We start from the raw sequence: 17,942 nt of genomic DNA, 5'->3' as shown, positions 1-17,942 counted from the left end.
GGCCGGGTTCGGTTCAGTCCTAGAACCTTTATCTACCTACATTGATAATTTTCTTCGACCATTCATTAGCCAAATGTCATCATACATACAGGACACTACGGCCATGATCAAAAAACAAAAGAACTCTAACTGTCCACCCAGACGACTTCTTAGTGACCCTTGATGTAGAGTCACTTTACACTACCATACGACAACTGGATTGTATATAAGTCTTAGCCACCTATCTAGACCAAAGAATCAACATGGAACCACCCACAGCAATCTTACTCGAATGTACCAGAATTGCACTAATGGAGAACTATTTAATCTATGAGAAAACGTTCAACCAACAATATCATGGCACCAGCATGGGGGCTACTTTTGCCCCAGAAGTGGCTAATTTATGGATTCTTTTGAAAGAAATTTGATCTATCATGACTCCAATATTTTCAAACACTCAATAGGGAGCTGGTTCTGATACGTAGATGACATTTTTATAGTATGGAAAGGAAGCAACACCCAACTAGTCGCATTCGGACAATGGCTCAACACACGCAACACGTGCATCAAATTCACAATTGAATACAACAAAAATACGATACCATTCCTAGACCTGGAAATGTATAATGACACTGGAAACTCTTTAGAAATAACCCTCTACAGAAAACCCACATCCAAGAACACACTGCTGGAATACACAAGCTTCCACCCTGCAGGCCTGAAGATGTACTTACCTTTTGGTCAGTTCCTAAGACTAAGAAGAAACTGTAGCACCCTAAACGACTGTCAGTGTTCCATTAGATGTCTCTTCGTCTGATCATAGATTGGTCCCACATAAGAATAAACATTCCAGAATCCACAGTAGAGCGTACAGTTTTCACTCTATAGCAGGGCGCTCTTTAGCTCCTCGGAATCATGGTTTGTCTCTTTCCCTGCTACCCTTTCAGGAAACGCTATGGGTTTCCTTGGAGATGCTGGCACCCTTTGCATTCACGTAGATGTTCAGGCCTACAACGCTGTGTTATGCGTGCAGTCAGCTGACTGGTATTTAAGCCCCGCGATGGCGGTGCTTCTGAATTTGTAAATTTCCTAAGATACGCATCTTGTTACCTTGTCTTCTGGCTCCTTGAATCCCTGGTTTCCTTTGTGACTTTCCTGCCTTGTTCTTGTCATTGCCTTTGTCTTACCTGCTCATTGCCAGACCCGGAACAGCCACGGACTGCATTCGCCTCATCCCTCAAGTCTTACCCGCTCATTGCTAGACCCGGAACGGCCACGGACTGCATTCGCCTCATCCCTCAAGTCTTACCCACTCATTGCTAGACCCGGAACGACCAAGGACTGCATTTGCCTCATCCCTCAAGTCTTATCTGCTCATTGCTAGACCCGAAATGGCCTCAGAGTGCATTCGCCTCATTCCTCACGTTTTACCTGATTATTGCCTGCCTCGGAACGTCCACGGACTGCCTTGTCTCATTCCTCACGTCTAACCTGTTGCCAAGACCCAAGTCTCTTGGATTGCTCCAACTACAATCAGTGCTATGTCTTCATTCTCTTACCGCCCAAAGACTTTAAGGAACAGAAAGGAATTTCGCGCATCGGCGCAAGGATCAAAGGACATTAGTTCAACGGCGCAAGGATCAAAAGACTCCTTAGGCGCCCTCGTGCCGGCGGGAATAGGAAACAGGACATTTTGTTTCCAGGACTACCACTTCCTTCCAAAAACTACATCTGCTGTTTCTACCCAGAACACTCACTTGGTAAGCACATACAGTTTGATTCTTCCTTTTTTCTTACTCTTCTGTCCTCCTGCTAACAGTTACCTTTCTTGTTTCAGGATACTCACCAATCTAGCTTGGAACTATTCAGTCCCATTCTGATTTTCTTGCTTGTGAGTATCAGTTCTTCACCTTGTTTTGAGATTACATTGATTTAAGCCAAATGTTAATACTTGGTTAATTTTTTTTTGCAGCCAGCTGTCTGAGTACCAGGGTGTACCAATATTTCTGGGCAATATTGCATCGCAACGTGTCATGCCACCACTACTGGATTTAGTCCTTGGGTCCTAACAATGACTGACATGAAGAGCGCCAACTTAACCACTCGCCTGAAAGAACACGGCTACCCTAGCCACATTGTGCGACAAGCTTGAAAAAGAGCTAAATATACCAACAAAGAATCCTGCCTCCCACCAACAACAAAAGAAAAACACACCAACAAAATTACATATGTCACGAATTTTACTTCTCTAAGCAATTCTCTCAAAAAAGTAGTACTTCGCCATTGGACAAACTTTACACAGACTCTTTCAAACCAGAGAAACCAAGATTTGTATTAAAACGCAGCAGGAACTTGAAAGACCGTCTAGTACATATGTACGAAGAACCTGACATCCAAAAAAAACTCCAAACAACACTGTGGAACCTCCCACCTGTGAAAGGCCACTATAAGTGTGGTAACTGTTCAGTCTGCTCCCTGACTGGTAACATAAAAAACATTGACCTTAATGGAAAGCCCCGGACTTTCAAACCCTTCAGCAACTGTAAGACCAAATGGTCAATCTACGCTACAAAATGTACATGTGACCTAATATACGTAGGCAAATGCAAAAGAGATATAAAACAACAAATCTCCGAACACAGATCTTGTGTAAAAAACCAAGTAGAAGATAAACCTCTAGTTGCACATTCCAAGGCAAAGAAACACAGCCATAATGGCATGTTTTGGTTCATCTTGCAAACAGACAGAAATCCATTTCGTGGTGGAAATCGAGACCTGGCACTACTTAAGTTTGAACAGAAATGGATCTATCTCTTAGACTCTATAAGACAAGGCCTTAACATATCAATCGAGTGGAACCTATGCTTTACTGAGTAATGATCCCCATGCACCCTGCCTTCCCTTGATTCCACATGAAGACAAACATATGACTATATGTCCCAACCTTGTTTTGGGATTGTAACAATGTTATATTGAGATTTGTGCTATCTAGGCACAATAACACACTATTTACCACCATATGTCTGTTCGCCATAATCCTGGCACCACCAAATTGTTATAACCCTCTGTCTTTACAAATATTCCATTACAAATGTGTTCTCTCTTTCTCACTTTCTTCTTCAAATGTATTCTTTGTTCATGTATGTACTATACCACATTGTGATCTCAGTCACCTGATCAGATGCTGTCAACCCAACCCTCCTGGGTCTGTAATAACTGCATTGTCCTAATTTTGCGTGCCTACACAGACACATTTATTATATACCAATAAGATCAATCTAAAAATGTATGTCCGCTAAAATATGTGATAGCCAATTTATGTTTATCTGCCATCTATATTTCCAAATAGATATATTTTTCTGGTATAACATTCACCATGCACTAATAAGGACAAGCTCTCTGCACGCTAAACAAACGATGCACCATTTTTACAGTTCTCGCTACACCGTAGTGCTTTAATAGAGAACACTACATCGCCCAACATGACACATGCGCGTCAGACTAGTAGTGCTTGCCACCCAAAGCTCAATAAAGTTTCCCAATTGGAAACCATAAAGAGCAGTGTCTGTTAAACGCATGCACATCAACGTGACACGGCACCTTGCGGATGACACAGCTCATGCTCGAAGGTAAAACGTCCCAATACACCTCCGCTCCCTGTAACCCAGTTACAAAACACCTAGGCTCCTCTTTTCACAATAAGCCCACACAAGGAACAACGCTAGATGTGTTTCTCACTAATATGCAATTCTTTAAGCTCCTGCTACACAACCTTATGACCCTTATGCATATGAACGCCTCTGATCTACCATTCACTTTCAATGCTGTATAGTTCTTTGTATAAGCATGCCCAACTTTTTGCACAAGTCACGCCATGATCAGCGACCAATTAACTCTCTAATACTGAAACATAACGTTTTATCTTTAGCCTTTACCCCTTTTTTGTAACTGCACTAATCACTAAACAGCTTATAAACAGTCTATTTTACAGCAGATTTTGCAACTAATTACAGTCCCACTCCTGTACTCTAGGAACTGCCTACACCTCTCCTAGGTCTTCTGTAATAACTGTGAGGACCCGTTCAGTTTACTTCTTGGATGAACCATCTCTAATTAGAAGCCGATTATCAATCATCAGGTACTATGACTTCCAATTAATAATTTATGTTTCTGACTTATTCTCTAGTCCACCTCCAACAAACAGATATCTATCTCTATTCTTTATATTCCAAAGTCTGATGTTTTACTGAAAATTACGCCCTTTGTACCAGTGAAAACTGGCCAACAAAATGATCTGGATGTCATGATGCCTATTATTTATGTAGGTGCCCCTCTCACAGTGCTCTCCATGTTAAACCAACTACCTTTGATCACCATTTTAAAACACTCACTTTTTAACCTCCTCAGGTGCTCACCTTTTTACGCATCATCGTCCTTACCTGAATAAATGTCCTGACGACAGTTTGGTGCCTAGCTGCTTCATCTATGCAGCCTCTGCCCCATCTCTACTTCTCACCGAACCAGAAACACCAAAAATCCTTTGGGTCGACAATGATTGTGTATTGCTATTTATACAGCAATACATGAAATAAGAAGTCACATTCTATTTACTAACCCACGCTTATGCATACTGTGTCATGTTATGCATACTCCATGTGCCACACAAGGCACATGTCAAAACATGTTTTTAAATGTGTATCTATGAAAAATTTAATTTTGTTCTCAGAAGTTCATGTTTTTGCTGATCCTTTAATGAGCTAGTATACAAAAAGAATCTAGCCTCACTGCTAATAAAGGGTGACCACCTGTGTGTTCAATGATACGGGTAGCCATTGACTCTCTTGTTTCTCTTGATACATTTTCAGATCAGCCAGAAATCCATCTTAGATAGCCATTACAGTTCCCTGAGTTGCAGGTGCAGTAATTTATATCTCCAACATTGCCTGTTAATTACCTAAAATTGACACATATATAAAGACAATCTTATGGTTGCTGGGAAAAAGGCCTACATGATAGTAGTCCTTTTAAATTAAAAGTAAATCTTCATTTTGGACAAATGGCAACGGCCCTCCCTCCAGGTCATTTGTTCTCACTGAGCTAGCCTGTAACACAAGTTTGTTTTATAAATCTCTGTGTTGGAAGCTTGCTCTTTGAAGTTGGAATTTCAGCTGTCCTTAATTGTAGCCACCTGTCTTCACACCAACTTCTTACATTTAAGTCATGCTACAGCCAAGGAAAATCACCCTGCAGAGACAGCAAGAGGACACTTGATTCCCACGCCTTCCAGAGGCCACAATTTATTGAATTTGAAAAATAGATGGGGGACTTCTTTGTGACGTGTGTCCCACAGCCAGCAAGAGGTTTTGCCTCTGGCCTACAAAAAACTTTCATGGAAACAAAGTGGGTTTATCTTTTCAAATGTCTGCTGGTATTTTGCATGCAAAACATAACATACATAACTTTTTTGTCAACATGCACATCATGGGCCTGATTCATGGAACATTTTCCTATGGGATTGCACCATTATAAAACACTTCCATGAATCAGGCCCTATGTCTTTTCCCTGACATTTTTATGTTAGCCAGCATGCTTTTTTCCCATTTAAATTGCAACACTCATGCAAAGTCGTTTTTGTAACAGTGTTTACAAATGTTGTTTTTCATGTGAAAGGGACCTTTGAATTCCCCTTCCTTTGTGAATTAAAATGCTGCTTTTCCTTGACTAATGACAGGTGGGCTTTTTTCACACAGTCCTTCAGTTTTAATTTGCAACCACACATGCAAAGCTGTTTTTATGTCAGTGTTGAAAAATCCTGCTAATCATGTGAAAGGGACTTTCCGTTTGGGGCCTTTGATCGCAACCCACACTATTTCTAACCTATGCTGTATGTCAGATTCTTTTAACACTACAGAGATCATACACACTGCTGTTAATACTTAAACATTTATACCCAGTGCAGAAATGTAACAAGAAACAATGACTACAACACATCTCCGGCATGGTATTTCAATGATGACGAAGCCTAACATGTTTCATTCTAAACATTTCATTTACAGAATTTCATCAGAGACTGCAGGCAGTGCTAAATGTTTTGTATACCTGAGTCTTTAATACTCAGTGACTAATTTGTCTGTTATGGTACATTCTTATAGACTCATTTCTTTTGTACTTATACAAGTTCCTTCTTCATGTAACCTTGTAAGTCTTGATCCCCTAAATCAAATCAGCTGGCTGGAGACTTTGCACTCCCTCTGTTTCTGCCTTTACCTTATCTCTAGTGCTGACAGCATCTAATTTCTAATATTCTTTCTTGTCAGCTGCAAGGCGTCACTGTGTGCAGTTTGTATTTTGCTTATACAGATTTCCCAAGGATTTCCTTTGGAGATGCCCACGAGCAAAACACTGCTGACAAAATATTGATGCGTGAAGGCGCCAGGAGCCAATAAGCTATTTGTTAATTGGCTGGTGCAAATGCCATCTTCGCTGGTGTGCATCCACTGTGAGCAACACACATTCAGCACAACACTGTTGGTGGCATTTGAACCAGCCAATAATCAAACAGTTCATTGGGTGAAGCAGCCTTCCCCGGCAGTTCAAATGTCTATGATTGGCTATCTTCTCTCAAGCAGAGAGAAAATAGCTAACCATTGACAGTTGAATTAAGTTTCGAAAGAGTGTTCCAGCCAATATTCAGCCGAATGCTCTCTTGAAGCCGAAGTTCAGTACAGCTCTATACATGACCATTGAGTTGTATTAGTACAGCTTAATCATAGTTTTTAACTTTCCCTAAAAGTTGAATGTCTTGCTGCGTGAGTAGAATGATGTGAGATCTGTGTTTCACTTTAAGCAAAGTTGTTTCATGTGTTGTCAACATGTAGTAATAAACAGATATGTTGCTTGGACCAAAGGTCAGGGTCTCCACGTGAGGAGTGAAATAAACACTCTACATCTCTACATAGGCACACACATCGAATATTGATATTCAGTCTGGTTTTATGCACAGTAATATCTGTATTCTGGTTTAAGCGTGTTGAATTCCATATTCACATTAAAACATCTGTGTGTGTATTGTTAAGCGACTTCAATTCAGCACTCCAACTAAGTCAATGCCGAGTCTGGGATGCCCAATGGAAGCCCTTAATTATATATTTTATGACAAGTTCATAGATCTGGATTATAAACCCTTGTATAACGCCCCTCTCTTTGAATCTCCCTGACCTCACTGAGCCAAGAAGTAGTTTGTTTTGCAAATTAAAAGATTTATTTGAAAAATTAAACTATATATATCACACTTTTATAATAAATTAATATTTGATCGCACACTTATGAATATGACAGTGATCAACAATGGATAATATTACACTAGCACACTTTTGTAATCACTTAGGAGTTCGTATAGAAAGGATAAGGTAGCTGAGAATGCTTTTATTGTTTTAAGGAAAAACAATGATGGAAAGAATGCAGCACAGAAATAAACTGATATGGTTTCAACAAGAGATAATATAATCACTTTTCCCCTTGTGTCAATTCACTCCCCCCCTATGCAGTATAAAGAGATGGAAGGTGAGCACACAATTTTCAGGAATACAATCAAATGCAATACCTATTCAGTTCCCCCCTAACAAGCTTAGAGCAACCGGTATGCTCTTAAACACAGGCAAAAAAATACTTGAAATGTGATTTATAAAGAAGTGAAAATTTGCTCAAAATGATTTTCATTCCCTATAGGAGATTCAGGGTAGGTGATAGCTACTTAAGATTGGTTCAGGTCCACACTATCAGTGATTCATGAGGGATTATCAGGTTGAAAACGGATTTCAGCAGTTGCAAGCAAAAGACAGCGATTTTTGACAGGTGGAGAAATGTTATTCAAATTGCAATTTGTGGCATTTTTTCCGAGTGCGTCAAGCGCGATTACGGAAAAACTATAAGGAGTAGAAAGTCGGTTTAGGGCTTAGAATGAAAGTTAAATCTCGTTCCTAGCATGTATGGTTCAAAAGATACGGATGATTTTGTGGAGGTAGATTTTCAGAAATGAAATAATGATTCAGAATGGCAAATGACACTTTCACAGCTTTAAAGTCACAGAATGAACACACGATTTCTAATGCAGTTCTAGATAGGTGGAAATGGTTTGAATTAGATTATTTTAGACTAAGAGATTGGTTTTACACAGTTCTGGCTGAGTACTCTCACTATAAATTTGAAATAGGCCGTCAAGGTCTGGTCAGGTTTGGGCTTCACTCACCACGGACGGTCTCTGGTACCGGTTCTGGTCACAGCGATCTGGTCTGGGTCTCTGGTTTTGGCAAAAGTTCTGGCACTGCACAGCGGTCTGGTCTGGGTCTGGTCTTCTATCGGCACTGCACGGCGGTCTGGATACAGCTCTGCTTTCTGGGTTCTGACACAGGGTTCTAGGCCAGAATCAAACAGCTCGCCCGGCTGTTGAATAGTTTGGTTAGGTTGCTGGATTCTGAGGCCTCTGAAGGATTCAGCTTGTGGACTAGGCCTCTCTGCTACAAGTTTTGAAGTCTAGATTCTAAGTTCTGGTTCTGGAGTCTTCTGGCAAAGTGCTTTGCAGGAAATCAGTTTGAAGTGGGAAGTGAGTGTCCCTACCTGGGTCTCAATGACTTCTTTTATGTCTTTAGAAAGTGGGTGGGAAGGCTGACTTTCTATGCCCAACCCTCTGAGGATCCTGATAGGCTATAGGATTTGCTGTGCTCTCACTGGAGAACATAGTTGTGAGTCATCCAGTGCTACCATTTTACAATCTATTGAAGAAATGCCCCTTTGCTTTTACTGAGAAATCAATTTTACCCAAAACACATATTTCCCAGATACACAGGTTGTTGAAAATACATGTACCCATGATGGATGAATTAAGACAGGTCTCTGATCAAACCCCATGTTCCTGCGAGCTTGGGTTCAGAAATGACAACATTTTGCGCTTTTTAGTAGCTTTTGCAACATTGGTTTTTCCTCAAAATGTGCACAGAGGTACACCCCTTCCCTGAGCACATTAGAATACGTTTTCAATTCGCAAGTGTAAACACAGTGTCAGCAATATTAATAAATAGCAGGGTTCGGTCTTAGAGCGTCACACAGAGTGGAGTTTAGTCTCAAATTGTAGGTACATTTTTCATATTAAGAATCTCCAAATTGTACATTTCTGTCAGCTTAATACAATATTTTATTAGCAATTTGATAAAACATACATTTGGTGCAATAGGAAATCCACAACCCAGTCTAGCCCGCCTCTAGCTGGATGAGTCAGATGTTACATGCTTTCCTACCAGAGCAACTGTTGACAATTACACCTCAAATCAGCATATCCTGTTCAATTGAAAGAGGCTATTGTTCCTTTCTTCCAGGCTGCAGGAAGTTCTCCTCCCCTCCTAATTTACATGTCAAGGTGATATCCTGTACTGTTGGTGGTAAGAGCAGGTGTGAAGACTTCCCATGAACAGAGGCCTCTTGAACTGTTAATTGAATAAGACTGCCTTCTAGTATAGGGCCTGGGAACAGTAGGTGTTGAGAATTCTCATTAATCAGCAAGCCTTTGAAGTCCCAGCTAGCTCAGGATGCTGTTTAGCTTCTAAAATACAGGTCCATAGTCAGAGTTTAGACCGCTAGCGCCGGTTAGTGTCGAGCGCTGGTACTGCACCCATTTTTGGGAGCTGTCTTGAATTAATCCATTTCAAAAAGGTGATTTTACTTTATAGTATATGATCCTCGCTTAACATGGCATTGATGTGGATCTGCAGTAGAGTAAAGTAGAACACTCAACCAGAGTTGGATTTTTGTTTGGTGGTTTCGTGCCCATGATCTTAGCATTAATAAAAACAGATTTTGAAAGGAACCATCTTTCTTTGCACTGTGTTTTGCTCTGTGTGTAGCCAAAGGATAGGGCCTGGCAATGGTCTCTTGTATTAACATTGACAGAGGCAAAAATGGATGGCAACCTATTTTTCATGTTTTCCCTGAGCATTTTCTGGTGAGTTCTGGCCATCATGATGTTTTCAATGCCAGTAATGGTTCTGTGGTAGGGCCTGGATGCGTGGGTAAAAACATCCCACAAGCATATCTTTGCACTGAGTGCAATATTAACATGCTTCGTCCACTTACCATTGCTTTATTTTGTCAGGAAGGGGTGTTTAAAAGAAGGTTATTTGTGATAGTATTTGATTTCCCGCCAGAGTTATGCTTCTCACAATGGAATATTCTTGGGTATCTAGTCTCTGGGCCTCATTACGACCCAGGCGGTAAGGGGTTTACGGCGCCGTAAACAGCGCCGACCCTTACCGCCTGAGTACGAGGTCCCTTAGCGCCATGGCGAATTTAACACCTGCTTTTAGCAGGTGTTAAAATCCATGGCGCTAAGGGACCATGGAGTTAATTACGCCACCGTAATTTACGGTGGCGTAATTAACGCCTTCCCCACTCCCATTATGCCCTATGGGGCAAAAATGGGAATGGGGAAGGGTAAATGGGGATTGGGGACTTACCGCCCCGCCAAGGTCGGAATGGGGCGGTAAGTCCGCCAACCACCATGGCGTAAATGTAGTTTACGCCATGGTGGTAAAGTCACGGCCCAGGCGGTAACTTACCGCCTGGGTCGTAATGAGGCCCTCTGACAGAAATCATCACAAAGACTACCTGGGAGTGTTAGTTGCATTATGCAATAGTCATTAGTGAATTGATGTGTCCATTCATTCTAAGAACGTCATTCTATGAGTATTAGTCCAATTTTAAATTGTGGAGCAAGTAAAAGAAAAATCAGAGCGAGAAAATCGTGTATATAAGGTTTTAGTGTCATAAGACAATGAAAGCCCTAACAAACAACAGTCATGTGTTAAATTTCCCTTAAGCCAAAAACATCCCAATCGATCAAATCAATACACAGCCAATACTACAACACCTCACTAATGCCAGCAGGCCCTAAACCGAATGAGCTGTTTAGCCTATCACTCTCTCTGAAAGTCATAGATACCCTAAGCCCAAGCACTATTCAAATCCTCACCCCTCAAATGTTCCCATCATATTTCAAGCCAAGTCCAAGGTCGGTGGGTGATCTATAAAGTTGTTGGCATGGACCAGTACAGTATAGATCACAGGCTATCACTTCGGGAACAACATTGGCTATACACACTGGACACATATAGATTTGGACTCAATCAGCAAGACGAGTGGAGTCCAATGGGGTTAATATAAGTGGCTACATGCACATTGAGCCCCCATCTGGAGGAGCCCTTTTAACACACTAGATTGAGGGTTAGTGATGCATCCAGAAGTGTCTGCCTGCATATATGTTTGGCCTTCTGCCCTCCATGACCTCAGTGTGATTTTTGTCTTCACTAGGATGATTAGCATTTTTTGTACACAGCTAAAATGCTGTAGTCACATATGATTGTGACACACGATTGTGGCAACTGATTTGCTACGTTCATATGGAATTACCTCCCATGACACATTGCCGGGTTCTTCCATCATCTGGCCACATATTCATTGTCCTTTTAACACACTAGATTGAGGGTTAGTGATGCATCTAGAAGTGTCTGCCTGCATATATGTTTGGCCTTCTGCCCTCCATGACCTCAGTGTGATTTTTGTCTTCACTAGGATGATTAGCATTTTGTGTACACAGCTAAGATGCTGTAGTCACATATGATTGTGACACACGATTGTGGCAACTAATTTGCTACGTTCATATGGAATTACCTCCCATGACACACGTCCGGGTTCTTCCATCATCTGGTCAGATATTCATTGTCCTTTTTTTGGGGCCATTTCTTTATACTGTTATAGGATCAGTTAGTGAGTGCTGTATCATTTAGGCAGAGTCCATTATCGCTTTGGCTGGGACCAGCAGTTCCACATGCCACCACTATCATTATACTGAATCGTAAGGATGTGGTGGGTCAGGTGGGTCCTGCCTGTCGGTGATTTGTGGTTGCCCATGGTAACACAAGAAAAGACAGCCCAAGGACCGGGTTCACCGAATACACTATTCCAATTTGCCACAATCTTGTGGAGCAGGGCAATCAGCTATACTGTTCTTCGCAGCAATTGGTTGTGCCATGGCGTGAGGCTCGGAGAAGTCAGCGGCCCACATGCTCAACTGCAGTCACCACAGGTCTATCCACCTAAGCTAATATTTCACAGTTGATACTTCAGTGCATTGAGTCGAATTACATGTAAGATTTGCTGACTGTATCCTCTGTCTGAGCCCAAATGTTCTTGCAGCTCTGTTGACTGTAGTCTAACCTGCATTATTTGCAGCCTAATGTGCATTACTTGAATCTAGATGCCCTAGCATTGAGCCTAAATGACTTTTGTAGTCTGCTGTTAGTAGCCTAAATTGCATTATTTGAATCTAGATGCCCTAGCATTGAGCCTAAATGACTTTTGTAGTCTGCTGTTAGTAGCCTAAATTGCATTATTTGAATCTAGATGCCCTAGCATTGAGCCTAAATGATTTTTGTAGTCTGCTGTTTGTAGCTTAAATTGCATTTTAAATCTAGATGCCCTAGCATTGAGCCCACATGACTTCTGTAGTCTGCTGTTAGTAGCCTAAATTGCATTACCTGATTCTAGATGGCCTAGCATTGAGCCCAAATGATTTTTGTAGTCTGCTGTTTGTAGCTTAAATTGCATTTTAAATCTAGATGCCCTAGCATTGAGCCCACATGACTTCTGTAGTCTGCTGTTAGTAGCCTAAATTGCATTACCTGATTCTAGATGGCCTAGCATTGAGCCCAAATGATTTTTGTAGTCTGCTATTTGTAGCCTAATGTGCATTATTTGAATCTAGATGCCCTAGCATTGAGCCCAAATGATTTTTGTAGACTGCTGTTTGTAGCCTAATGTGCATTATTTGAATCTAGATGCCCTAGCATTGAGCCCAAATGATTTCTGTAGACTGCTGTTTGTAGCCTAATGTGCATTATTTGAATCCAGATGCCCTAGTACTAAACCCAAATGATATTTGTACTACTGATAATTGTAGCCTCACTGCATTAGTGCAAACACAGTTGCTGCAACTTACTGGCACCACACCACAAGTTACTTGTGAACCAACTAATCATGACATGCAGTTGATGCAGTCGATGTCCTATACTAGCCTCTACCTCACCCACATAGTCATCTTAGGATCTTTATCCTTTACTGCAAGCAGCTACCCTGCTACCGAAACCTGGCTACATGATGCCTCTGGCCCACTCCTCGCCTTATCTCTACCCAAGGGTTATACTATTATTAGAAATGACCATCATTCCAACGCATCTAAAGGAGGAGTCGCGTTCATACATAGAGACAAGATCACTATGAGAGTTGCCAACAACACACAATTCAGCTCCGCAGAATCACTATCAGTGAAATTTTCTCTCTCTCCCACCAACACAGCAACAGTCCATCTTGTGTACAGACCTCCAGGTCCACTGGGCTCGTTCATTGACGATGTTGCTTCCACCGTGTCGGCTAATACCAAGCCGAAATCCCAGATACTGTTATTAGGTGACTTCAACCTCGGCCTCTCTGATCCCAAGGACCACATGGCCTCTGAAGTTGACACTACCCTTTCCAATCTAGGCTTCCAGCAGCGCATTTGTGATCCTACACATAACAAGGGTAGAACGCTCGACTGGTTAGCTGACCTAAATTGCAATACTAATGTCATTTCCAACGATGCTTGCGCTTGGTCTGACCATCATGTTATTACCTTCCTCCTGCCAGCCTCCAAACCCCAGCCCACACCTATTATAGCCCCTGCTGTACCCACCAGAAATAAAAAGGATATTACCAGGGAGAAATTGCTTCCTCTTATCCTCCCTTGCCTGAACACTTTCGCTTCGCAGCATAAGGACAAGGACCCCACTGTTTTAGTAGACGCCTTCAACAGCTTGATGATCAAAGCCATTGAGAGCATAGCCCCACTAAAAATTTGCAAAGCCAAACAACAGTCCCACCTAAACTCCTGGTTCACTTCGGAGCTTAACGTGCTGCGCAAAGAAAAGCGTAAGGCCGAAGCCCTCTGGAAAAGTCACCCCAGCCCAGCTAATAAAGCCTCCCTACTGATCACCTCTCTCAACTACAAGGAAGCTATCCTTTAAGCTAAAAAAGAGACCTATAATTCACACATATCCCAAGCAGAATCCAACACAAGAGAATTATTTAAAATTCTCAAAGAATTAGAATCCCCCTCCCCTGTCCCTGACGTGTGCACCAAAGACAGCACTTGGTGCAACAATATACAAAACGCACTTCTCAACAAAATAACCACACTGCAATCCAAAATTAATGCCAAACAAAACTCCCTCCACACTCCTACATTCAGCAACACCCTGCCACCTAAAATAACCACCCCTGACTCCCCGTCGCCATTTAGCTTCACACCACTCTCTGTTATGGAAGTTGAAAAAGTTATCTGCAACTTAAAACCCTCCAACTGCCAAGGGGACGCATGTCCAACCCAGATCATTAAGGAATCAGCTCATGACCTCGCACCTTTTATCACCACGTTTATCAATGCCTCCTTTCAATCGGGAGTGATCCCCAACAACTTGAAGGATGCATGGGTCATCCCCCTCCTAAAAAAACCCACCTTAGATCCGGAGGTCCCAACCAACTACAGGCCCATCACGACGGTCCCATTTCTGCTAGAAATCGTAGATAGAGCAGCGTATCTTCAGATACAGAATTACCTGGAAACAAACGATCTACTAGGCACGAGACAATCCGGCTTCAGACCTAAGCACGGTACCGAGACAGCCCTCCTAGATCTCAAAACCCAAATTGAGGACTTTAAAGACAAAGGCAAACTAGCCCTGCTATTACTATTAGACTTATCAGCAGCCTTCGATTTGGTTAACCACCAAATCCTCTGTCACCACCTGAAAACGGCCGACCACTTCTCCGACAAGGCCACTAACTGGATTCAATCCTTCCTGGATAACAGACAGATGAGGGTATTCTCCCCCACCGCCGCCGCCAACCCTGCACCAGTCCCTTGCGGAGTCCCCCAAGGATCGTGTGTATCCCCTACCCTTTAGAATGTTTGCACTAAACCCCTGTTTGATGTGCTTGACTATCTGGCTGTCACCTACGCTAACTATGCCGATGACACCCAGATACTCATCTCCCAATCACGGGCGATTACACGGTAGACTCGAAATCCTTAAATGATATATACCTCATCATCCAAACTTGGATGGCACAACATGAGCTCTGTCTCAATGACGACAAGACAGAGCTCCTCATCCTAGGCACACAGCAAAGACTTAACAAGCTGAACCCATTGTTCAGCTCCTTCAATATCGATGGAAATTCCATAAAAGCCTCCAAAGATACCAAAACGCTCGGAATCTACCTCGATTCCATGCTCTCCCTCCACAGACAAACAAATGCAGTTGCGGCCGCCGCTGCTTACACCGCCAAGCTGATCACAGCATGCCGCCCTTTTCTGTCCACTCATAACTGCACAATCCTTGCTAGAACTCTGGTCATGTCCAAATTGGACTACTGTAATGCACTGTACCAAGGCACCAATCAAGGCAACTTAGACAAACTCCAGGTCATACAAAACAACGCCATCAGAGCAGCCCTGAATATCCCTAGATCGGCCCACATCTTGGAAACCAGGAAGAACCTTCATTGGCTATCAGTCACCCAAAGGATCTCTCTAAAATCCCTTGCCCTAACCTACAAATGCATGAATAACCTCGCCCCCATCTTCCTCTCCTCACGGTTCACGCAGTATACACCATCTCGATCTCTAAGATCCACCATCAACCAGAACCTAATGGTCCCTAGATACAAGCTCCAAACAGCCGGTGGATCCAGCTTCCCAGTTCTGGCAGCCAAATTATGGAACTCTGTCCCCCTTACTATCAGAAACCTTCCTTCTCTGAATCTCTTCAAATACAAAGCCAAACATTGGCTAGTCACATCTGAAGTCCAAGCTGCACTGTGAATACTTGATTACCTATGTATATATGTACAAAATACCAATGCTGCTGATTACTATGTCAATTTAAATGTTACCTGATATGTCGGAATACTATGTAACCATTGTTGCTAAGATATGCGCCCGGTTGCCTCCGGGCCTGGTTTGCGCTATACAAATAAAACAAATACAAATACAAATACACATATACATTTGAGTGCTTGCAGGTAGACCGACTTTAGTTACATTCAAATACGTCTCTGTGATGCTGTGAGTGGGCCCCGTATCAGAACAGGCATGCCTTGCATACACACGCCCAGCAGCATTTGGTAGACATAGGGGCCAATGGCATGTGACTAGATGGTGTTTCCTGTGTTTTTCCTTTTCAATCTTGATTTTCTTTGAGGTCCCCAATAGATGTAATTGTATCTTTCTTGAAACTTCCTAAACACGCGAGAACACATGCTGTAGTTCAGCCACATAGCCAGTCGAATTTTAACGCTTCACACACAAATGTTGGACTGGTCTTCAATAGGTTTGGGTGACTGTGTGTTCTCCTTGTTCCTCTAGCTCTGCATGATCAATTTGGGTGCAGAACTCAGAGGCCTTATCGGTTGTGGTGGCACTGGTGTGTGTGTGTGGGGAGGGGGGATTGATTGACCTTTATTCTCAAGCATCCAGAAGTAGAACGTTCAAGTTGATGGTTCAGGATACTATAAGTATCTCCACGTTTTTCAATTTTTTCTAAATGCTGCAGTTGATGTTTACCCCGGAAAGTTTCAGACAACACCACTAATGGGTGTGTCCTGTCTGTTTGTTTGGGTGTCGGTGGATCATGGTAGAAAGAACTGACGCATACACTTGCCTTGAACCTGAGTCAAATCTAAGTGCAGTAATCTATGTATTATGTTGGTTTACATGTTCAATAAGAAAAGAAAATAGTTTGTTAAGAAAGTGTTACAGTCTTTTTCAAAATTGAATATTTTTTTCTGTTTAGAAATGGATACAGCTGTCCTGAAGAAAACAGTTGTTGAAACTAGGACAAAGGAACATTATTAAATCCTTTGGAAAAGCGCAGGATCGGAAGACAGTGTTGCATCTGTCTCACTTTGTACCGACACAAACACTTGCTGTGAACTTCGGTCAGAAAACCGTTGTTGAAACTAGGATGAAGGAAAATGATTAAATCCTTTGGAAAATGGCACTTTTGGAAGACAGTGTTGCATCTGTCTCGCCTAGTAGACTTTGGTTGTGTTCTATTAGTGATGATGATTGTTTCACAACAATGAGTTTTTGTTTTTTTGATTAACAGATTTTGTTCTCAAGATTTGTAAAGGATGGGGATCTTTATGTATTATTAATGCACTGAATGTATTCCATCACACATACGCAGGGTCAGATTGTGGTGTAACACATGAGTAGAACTTTGCACATTTCACATTGCACTTCATGACATTTTACATGTATGAATATTGTGATGAATTTTAATTGATAAGATTGTCTGAATATTGTGTCTTTTGTTTTATGTATGTCCAATATTCTAATTAGCCAGCCTTGGCGGCTTTCAAAGATATAATGATTAACCAAATAAAGAATTGTTATGTGAAATAGTCAGATTCATCCTCATTCCGTTTTTTCAGTGTAGCACTTGGTATATTAGTCCCTGGAATGAGGTATTAGGGGCTGTCCTTCGTCTTCGTGTATGTCCTTCGAGGATAGCTCAGCGGTAACATGCTCCTTGCAAGCAAGACTATACTAAGCAACACAGGTGCAATCCCTGGGTCGGCGATCTGTGCCGCAATTAAGACAAACAACTATGCAACTAAAACAAACAATTTCTTTAACAGCTGTGTGAGCGCTTTAAAAATGCAATCAATAAATAAATATATCGCGAATCCCAGCAGAGGTACAGACAGCCGTAAAGCAGGAGGGCCAATTAGCTTTACAAGACGTAAAGTAGACGGGCCCGATTGGCTCCACAGGGCCTCATTACGACCCAGGCGGTAAGGGGTTTACGGCGGCG

At 42.1% G+C, this 17,942-nt stretch overlaps 1 long non-coding RNA gene across 1 annotated transcript in view; it reads left to right on the top strand.

Annotated features, from left to right (window-relative positions):
- Nucleotides 1-17,416, top strand: part of LOC138493237 (uncharacterized) — a 110,580-nt gene extending 93,164 nt beyond the window's left edge. Inside the window, exon 3 of the long non-coding RNA XR_011276323.1 lies at nt 16,917-17,416. This is a non-coding gene — a long non-coding RNA (uncharacterized lncRNA). The remainder of the gene's footprint in view (nt 1-16,916) is intronic.
- The last annotated feature ends 526 nt before the right edge of the window (nt 17,417-17,942 follow it).

The sequence above is a fragment of the Ambystoma mexicanum genome, chromosome 10, assembly GCF_040938575.1.
Source record: "Ambystoma mexicanum isolate Mex_15411 chromosome 10, UKY_AmexF1_1, whole genome shotgun sequence".
NCBI classification, from domain to species: domain Eukaryota; kingdom Metazoa; phylum Chordata; class Amphibia; order Caudata; family Ambystomatidae; genus Ambystoma; species Ambystoma mexicanum.
The sequence above is the reverse complement of the archived record's forward strand: the minus strand, read 5'-3'. Positions and strand labels throughout refer to the sequence as shown.